This window comes from Neocloeon triangulifer, unplaced genomic scaffold, assembly GCF_031216515.1.
Source record: "Neocloeon triangulifer isolate White Clay Creek 2 clone unplaced genomic scaffold, ASM3121651v1 ptg000014l, whole genome shotgun sequence".
Lineage (NCBI taxonomy): Eukaryota > Metazoa > Arthropoda > Insecta > Ephemeroptera > Baetidae > Neocloeon > Neocloeon triangulifer.
The window spans coordinates 16033485-16042508 of NW_026775556.1; the positions used below are offsets into that span (position 1 = coordinate 16033485).

Consider the following 9024-nt stretch of genomic DNA (forward strand, 5'->3'; position numbering starts at 1 on the left):
AATCAATGAAATAAACAATCCAATGGTTGTTTTCCGGTATGTGGCACGGCAGGATCCATGTGTTGAACTTCAAAGCACCGGTTTTTTTTAACATGTCTGGGCTGAATTGATTTGTGGTCAGCATGCTTGAGAGGACATTGGGGCAGAAAAGGAACACTGTGTTGTGTTTGGCTGCTACAGACATGTGGATCATCAAAAGTGAGTAGGAGAAGATAATTATGCTGTCTAGTAACATCTCATTGTCCAGTGAAGACAGCTCAACAGCGTTGATGTCCACATCACACACTCTGATCATGCCATTGGTGTTGAGATTTTCCTTAAATCATAAGACATAAAATTTACTTCAATTTATTTTGATACAGTTCAAAACAAAGTTTGATTTTAAATGGTAATTGAGCAGTTCACACAGACTGTATTTGTTGATGACCGGACTCACGGACTTATTTTGATAATAGAGGGCTCACATTTTTTTAATTAATTTTAAATGACATTGCAATGAAATCCTATACGCATATTAATTGCAAATACTTTGACCACTCTGTGGTGATAGAATCATCTTCGCTCAGCTTTATACAGAACAAGAAGCATATCATTTTTTTAAGAGCTGGCAAGCTATATGCCGCATAGCAATGAAAAATAATCAGACTATGTCAAATAAGTAGCACATATGTATACTTCGGAAAGCTAATAAAATGATCAGAGCATACAACCAAATACAAGGTATTTTTTTTATGTTTTGAAAAAAAAACATTTCTGTTCTATTGTAATAAACAGATAGTATTATTTTGGCTGCGTATGAATAATAAAAATAATGAATCGCATCATATTCCTGCTTCAAACTCACTTTTCAGTAAACGCTACAAGTCAGAGCAACTACAATTAAAATTTTGAATGTTTTCTATGAAAATGGATCTTTTTTAAACTTAGACTCCAGTGTATTTACAAATGGCGATTAGAAGAGAATTAATTCTAAAATACAATTGATGAATTTTTTCTTTAAAAAGCTCTAGCTTCCATAAAAAAATTATTTCCACAATGCTCTTACAATTAGTTTGGTTTTCTTTCTGATTGAGTCTCTTATGAACAGAGGCCACATCAAAAATCTAAATGATTGTGAAGCAAAAATAAAATATTTTGAGATCTAAGGGTAAAACTTATGGATCTCAAATGCAGTATTTTGTAATAACATGATTGCAATCGATTTAAGTTAATCAGTTATTTTTTTGGAGTGGTGTACCCACTTTTTTTGATGAATTTAGTAACTGAAAATTTCTAGGGGTACTTCAGGATAGCAAGTAATTATTTTCATTTTCTTCTTTCCATTTTTGCCCCAGTACAACCTATGCAATTTAATTTATATTGGAAAGTTGAAAGTAGGCAACATTTTAACACGCAGGACACTTATTTTGTTGCCTACATTTTCATATATATTTTTTTTTTAAGTAAATTAGCATTCCAGTTGAAAGTGGGCCAAAATTTATAGCCCTACCATCTCAAGGGTAGTGAAAGTTGCATACCAACTTCTTCAAAATCGTGGTGCCCCATCTAAAAATCGTAACTTTTAAAAATCCTTACTTTGGGTTGCACTCTAGGCGCATGCTGCTGGATAAATTTGGTCCAAACTTTCTTCATCCACTCTTTGTCCTTGGGTGTAATTCGACGATTCAGTCTCCGTAAAGCAGTATCACATTGATTTGTGAAATCAATGACTTCACACGCCATTGAGTTGTTGCTGAAAAGAAATAATGATGTATTTTTAAAAATACAGGATCACCCCAGAATGACAAATTTCATCAAAAAATTCCCAGCCGTTGAGAAATAGCAGATAAAAGTTCAATGACACATCTTTTGTGTTTTCAAAAACACAACTCGTCCGAGTATTTCAATTGCAATTTCTTGGTTCTTTTATTAGAAATTTTTATAATTGTTTTCAGTTATATAAATCTAAATGTGCAAACATTAGTTTGTCGTCTTGTCAACTATAGAGAACAAGAACTTGTGTCTAGCTAGTGAACAAATTATTGGAGTGCAAAAATGCCACTCCAATCTAGCGCCAAGAAAGAATTAAAACTTATTTGAGATTTTTTTTTTTAAAAATTGTGAAGCAAAATAAAAAAAATTATTTTATACGCGTTTTTGCAGTGCCAGCTAGTGCTTGTAAACTGGATTTAATCCAGAGCATTTTTGCCTAAACGCCTTTCAAATTGGGCCTTTTACAAGATCAGCGGCCGAAGTTTTGCACATTTCTTATTCAAATTTTGTTTCAATTGATCATAGAAAATGGACACATTTAAGTGCCTTTCTGGCAGGTATTGTGTTTTATTTTTTGTTATAGAAATAAATATATCTTCAAAGTGGCCCAAAACCAATTGCTAAGAATCGCACGCAGAAAACGTGTGTTCCATAAACCAATTCTTCATGGGTGCGTGTTTTTACCTTAAAACGAACTTGCAAGAATAAAAAGAAAACAGTTCTTCAATGATAGAAGAAGAAGAGTCGGGTTGAAGTTTTAGAAATTAGTGAGAGAAAAAAAAACGGAATTTTTTTTTTATAATATGGAAACAAAAGTGGTGGAGCTGGCGGCCGTTTATTACGCACTACGCAACAGTTGAGAAAGTTTAGAGCCCAAAAACGTTTCGGTCGAGTGAACAATGTTTTTTCTGGCCAGTGGTGCTGCCTTTCATTCACATTTTGCTTCCTTTTTTTATTATTTTACTCTACCATCTTGATTTGCAAACAATTCTCAGGCAAATGTTAAATTTTCAGATGTTTTTTTTTCTATAAAGTAAATATAGTGTAGAACGAGCTTATTTAGTGCTGTCACAGCACTAATTGTAAAATTTTTTCCTTCGTTGAAGGTCACATGAATAAGTTTTGGGAATATTTAGTGTGTTGACACTCTTAATAAATCTGAATGCATTTTCTCTGCTTGCCTTTTTCAATTCATAAACATTCATGCCAAAGTTTAAAACTGTGTTAATATCAGTATTTCAAAAGATAATTGATGAGCCAGCTAAAATAATTTAGTCTCTAGGTTTATTATTCTATTTTATTCTTTTTTGGTCGGGAGTCGGGACAAAATTTTAAAAATTGAAGAGAGAGAGAGAAGATATACGGTTCAAAAGAAGTCAAACCTCATATTGAGGGTTTTAAAGGTATGTATGTAGCAGATTTCTGTTAACACGCCCAGCAACAGAAAACCGCGGTGATTCCATGCTAAATTTTCTTTTTAGTTTTTTGAAGATTTCTCGATTTAAACAAATATTTAAAGTAAAATAATACACCGTTTCCACTTTGTCTATTGAACATTTAACTTTTAATAAATTCAGCAATTATATTCAAATAATTTATTGATTAATTGAATTATTCAATTGATTGCCAATTTAATTTAATATTAAATATATAATGTCAAATGTTATTTTTTTTTACTCGCCTAAAACAAATAAAACTAATTATTTATTTATTTATTTATTTATTCTCCATTCAGATACATGAAATACACAACATCTTACATCAAGTCAATACACAAAAAATTAAATATAAAATACTGAAAATACATAAGTTAAGAATGTTGGTTAGAGGGGTGAATGGAGAAATGGCTCTTCGCTAGCAAACAACTTGCTAAAGCACGGCGCACTCTCCTTCGAAGAAGAGCACACCGGCCGCTAGAGCCATTGGTCAGGGGGACTTACACGAATTAGGTTTTTGCCACAGATACGCCTTGCACAGCGCTGGAAACTGTGCCGCCGTACAGTCTTTCAAGGCGGGTGGCGTGTCATTCCACGGTTTGACGACGCGGTAAGAAAACGCCTCACGTCCGAATTTTGTTTTCGCGTCTGGCTGCAGAGCACGGGGATAATTGCTGTCGTCACTTCGCAACTTTGGCCCCGTAGTTAGGCGCGCGCTCGCGTCAAAGTCCGTCACGCAGTGGTCACTTTTTTTAAAAAATAAAAGGTCGGTGTACACGAGCTGCATTTCTACGGGCATGATTTTTTTGCTCCTTCACCGGTGGAAGGTGTTTGCCGTAATTGAAAATATTATAAGAGAGGTCGGCTAAAAGACCTAATCTGATATATCAGAGACACAGGCTGAACTGTCGCGGTGATTGCACGGCTTGATGATAATACCAATGTGCAAAAAGACTAATAAATTAGTTTTAATTTTTTTAAACTTCAATGATAATTTAAAAAATTCCAATATGTACTAAAACATTAAAAAATTATGTTAAAAATTTAATTAATTAATATATTGGAGAATATCGATACATTTTTAAAGTTAAACATCTTTTTAATGACAACAGCTATAGTTATAAATATTTTTTTTTTAAATAAAACCGCATCATTATTTTTGTTTTCCTGGTTTACAAAGAAAAAAATTTAACTGTCCAATTTATATGGAAGTAAATTAGTTTTTTGTCCCTCCTGTAAAATTCATCCATTATTTTTCAGCGCGTGGTTGATTGCGTATACCAAAATGTACTTACGCGCTCTGGTCGCTGTCGCTACCAAGGCGAATTTGAATTTGAAATTTAATTTAATGATTTTTTAATGTGTCAAAAGGGACAAAATAAAAAAAATATTTTTTCTGCGCTTTAGTCAATATGAAAATTTGATTTACAAAAACTCTAACTGTGTTCTATGAAATAATTAAGATTTTTTTGCTCATGGGACACGCGAGCTATTGGGTTGGTCTCTTGCCAAAGTCGAGCACCCTTAGCACATTTGTGCTTCCCAACCAACCTGGGCAACCTGACCCCTGGTTGGGGGCTTCTAGCAGATTTGGTGGTGCTCGCATGGGCCGTCTTGAGACCTTGCCCCGCCCTGCAAGAACTGAGTCGTGAAAAACACGAGTTAAACTTGTTTTTTAAAAACCAGATAACTAGTTTTTTTACCACCAGTTTAGCACAGGTTCCATGATTGGTAAAAAACTGGTTTTTTTACAAGTTACCAGAAATATCCCAGTTTATAACAAGCTTATTTATGGAAATAAAGCCAAAAAATGTAGAAAATTACGCAAAAAGAAAAATTATTTTGATCTTTTCACGGAATTTGTAGGTTTTGTTTGCACTTTGGAGGTGGGGGGGGGACTTGTAGATACAAGCGAAAAGTCTGCCTGATACTGGACTGGAATTTGGGAAATTGTGCATCTGAAACAAAGCTTTTACCATTAGACCATGAGATATAGATTTGTAAGATATTGTTGCATAATAAATCTGATTTTTTTTCGTCGCCATTCGAGATGCTAATACGAAAGAACGTTTGAGGGGTTTAAGAATTTATTCGAGTGATGCAGTGATGTAGTAAAAGTATGTAATGCAATTTAAAATTTATTTACAAAAAAAAATGCCACTTGTGTGACTTCAATGAAAAATAAAAAATAAATACCGTTTTATTAAAATAAATATCGAATAAAAATTCGACAAAAAAAATTCCGTGTAATAAAATTTATTTAAAAAATAATAAATTTATAGTTAAAAGTTAAATATCAAATTCCAAAATTTTACATGTAAAAAATTTAAGTAGATGAATTATTTAATGAAAAATATAATATATGATTGTTAAAAATTAATAGAAAAATGAAAATTTTGGGAGTTCCCAATTCTTTCTGTTTACACATACCTGATACTTCACCCCAAATTGAAGATATCAATATGAGATTAGATTCGCTCCAGTAAAGTGCTCTAAATTTTTATCAAAAAATTTTCAAAATTTTTCCAACTGCGCGAGCGCTCATAACGCGCTCCAATCTTAAAAAGTTTTATGATAATTAAAAAGATGCAGATCTTTTTTTATAAAAAACTATTTAATTATATTTGCAGACACTTATGGCATATTTTACAATACCGGGCCAGTGGCAGAGTGGTTAGTGTGCTTGCATTCTGATCACTCTGAGTTCGGCTGGCGTGTGTTCGAGCCTTGCAATTTGTTTGCATTGATAGCAAAAAGATGTGTGTGAGCCGGACACTCGCCAGCTGAAATCCAGTGGAATTCGGGAGATGCAGAGCAATCTGCATTGACTCGCTGCCGGCTGGTTTCCACCTTTCCAGCCGGGCATATTAATTGGTATGTGGCGAATGCACAGCATTTCAATTGCGAGTCCTCGGTGGTGAGGCAAAACACACTGACCGTCTTGCAAATGGGTGCATCTCGATCGGGTGGCAACTCGCGATTCGCGGTGACACTCCATAAGCTCAAGACTCAAATATTCAAAAAAAAAAAAATAATATAAATTATAAAATATAATTATTAATTTTACTATTATTTATAGTAAAATTTCACGATCAAGGGTTGATTTGAATTTAAGGTCGTCCTTTCCTCGGTGGGTTTTGTGAGTTGTTTAATTATTGATGTTTAAGAAAAAACAATGTTTCGGCTGCGGGCTGCAGCCATAATTCACAGCTGTGAAATTATTGAGACGAAAAAATTTATTAATATATTTATTGATTTTATTAAAACTCAATCATCAAATAATCAATTTTCACAAAAATTCTTATCAATTGAAAAATTTACACCGAATTTTTTTTTAAATGGACAATTATTATTAGAAATATTTTTACAAATTTAATTAAATAATAATTTTGGTCAAAATAGAAAAACATGCGAAACCTGATAAACCAAACAAAAAATAATTAAAGCTTTCTCGACCTTCACTGAGAAAGGTACGCTCAAAACACATGTTTCTCTATTCTGACTAAAATTATTATTATAATTAAATTTGTAAAAATATTTCCAAAAATAATTGCCAAATTTTTGTAAAGAAATTGTGGCAATATTGAAAAAAAAAATTTAAAAAAAAATGATAATTTTATGAAACAATTTTATATAATTAATTTATGGCTAATTTGTTGAAAAAAAATTTCGAACAATAATCGTCTAATTTTTATAAAATAAAAATATTTAGTGAAAAAATTTAACTTCAAAAGAATTTTTGAGATGAATAATTTTTACACTCATTTTTGTCAAAATAATTCCACCTCTCATGAATTATGGCTGCAGCCCGCAGCCGAAACATGAAAAGCAGGACATTGAATTTTACCTAAACAATAAACAACTTCCAAAACCCATCAAAGAAAAGCAAGCTATAAATTCAAATCATTTATCTTTTCAACATTAAAAAAATCTTTCTTTTACCGATGTAATTTTTTTTAACTTGTAAAAATTTACCTGTTAATAACTTGTTTAAAACTGGTATTTCTTTGACGAATGCGAATTTTCCAAAGCTCGTCTCAAAAATACCAGTTTTTCTCATGATAAAAACTTGTTACAAACTCGGTCAACTGGTTTCATTTCTTGCAGGCGCGGCCTTGCCACAAAAAGGACAGAATGAAATGCAGGCATTCCCCACACAAGCCGAGTTCCAGCTCGTGGCTCGGTGGAAACGTGGCAAACCGAGTGCGAGTGAGTGCGAGTCGGTGCAGCTTTTGCTAACCTCCCTAATTCCTGACGTGTCACATATCCAAAAATAAATTTTATGAATGATTCGCATACCAGAGGGCTGTAAACCTCAACTATACCTAATTAAACGCATCTGGAATTTTTATCCGCGCAGGTTCGGATAATAAAAAACTGCGCGCCTTTTTGAGAAATTTGCATTCGATAGTTAAAATTCGATTCCTTCATTCAGTTCGGGGGCGCACAAAGTGCACCTTGCCGACGAAGAGGCTCTAGCACTCCCATGCATGTTTTGCAACTCGCTTCGCGAATGCTTTACTCGATTATGATTATAGAGACATCTTATGCTCTTGTATATTGCGACTCTTACATGGTGGCTCAAACCCTGTTCTCTTAAAATGTTAAAATATATAGAATGGTAAATTTTTGAAGTCAATATTTCATTTGAAGTGAGATACTCAATAATTTACTCAATTTTCTGTACGAAAGATGGTCCAAATTTGGTTTCTGCCTTCAGAAAAAAATAATTTGAAAATTAGCACGTTAAATGAAAAACTTCCCTGGGGTAACACATTTCAAATGCCCCTGTATAAATATCAATCTCATAATCTCGGCAACAACCTTTAATAGAAATGCATAATTGTGATACTTAATCATATTTAAATTATTATTATTTATTATTTTAAAATATATGACAATTATATTGACATTCATTAAAAAATTTGATCCAATAATGAATGAATAATTTTTGATTATTTTAACTAAAAACTTACAAAGCAAGACCAGATTGAATTTATAGTTTGTTGCTTGGGTGGAGTTGTTTGCGGCCCAGGCCCTTTTTCAATGAATCAATTTAGTTAACATAATACATAATAATGGTCTCTTCTTCTAGGTGCTTATAGGGAGATTTTGATGTGCTTGGGCTCGCAATCACAGGGGAATTCTAATTTAAATTTCTTAAATTAATAATTAAATTTTAAAAAACATTGCTCAATAAACTTCGTTTTCTGGTGCTCCTGCTTTGCTCTTTTTAACTTGCCACTTGAAAAAAATTAAGCTTTTTGTCGCCAATTTTGATAGCTTTAGGCTTACAGCATCAATCCCAATTATGCTGCACATGTGCGAGATTTAATAACGCATTTTTATTTAGGAATAATAATTAAATTTACGCTCAAATATATGTAAGATGCCACAAATCCCGCGCTTGCAGCAAAAGTATGCTTGTCATCGTCGCGAGCGTTCATTGTTGTAAAAATGTTTGAACAAAAAAAATAATGTTCAAGGTTCAATTATTGGAGAAAAAATTTAACTGCGGAAAATTTACGATAAAATAATATAATTAAAAAAAAAACACGTCGATAAAATCAAATTGTTCATATCATTACTTTTTTAACAATAAATAGTCTTACCTTCTTCTTGACGATCAAAACGACCATGTCTTCCTTCTTTGAGTAACACCGCTCCAATGGCTCCGGCTCCAATGCGCCACGCCACTTTCATGCTCGTCTGCACTTTGCACTTTGCACTCAAGGTGACCTCGGTGTAAAGCAATGCGCGGTTTGGAGGATCATTAAGAAAATTCTTTTGTACATTCGCATTTCGGAGCCGCATTTCTGATAAATTCTATTTTTGC

General features: G+C 33.0%; 1 long non-coding RNA gene across 1 annotated transcript; it reads right to left on the reverse strand.

The window, feature by feature from the left end:
• Positions 1-173: 173 nt before the first annotated feature.
• Positions 174-8896, reverse strand: LOC132201698 (uncharacterized). The gene is made up of 3 exons (XR_009442296.1): positions 8801-8896; positions 1576-1732; positions 174-316 (listed from the first exon to the last, which is right to left on the reverse strand). It is a non-coding gene; the product is annotated as an uncharacterized LOC132201698 (long non-coding RNA).
• Between the last annotated feature and the right edge of the window lie 128 nt (positions 8897-9024).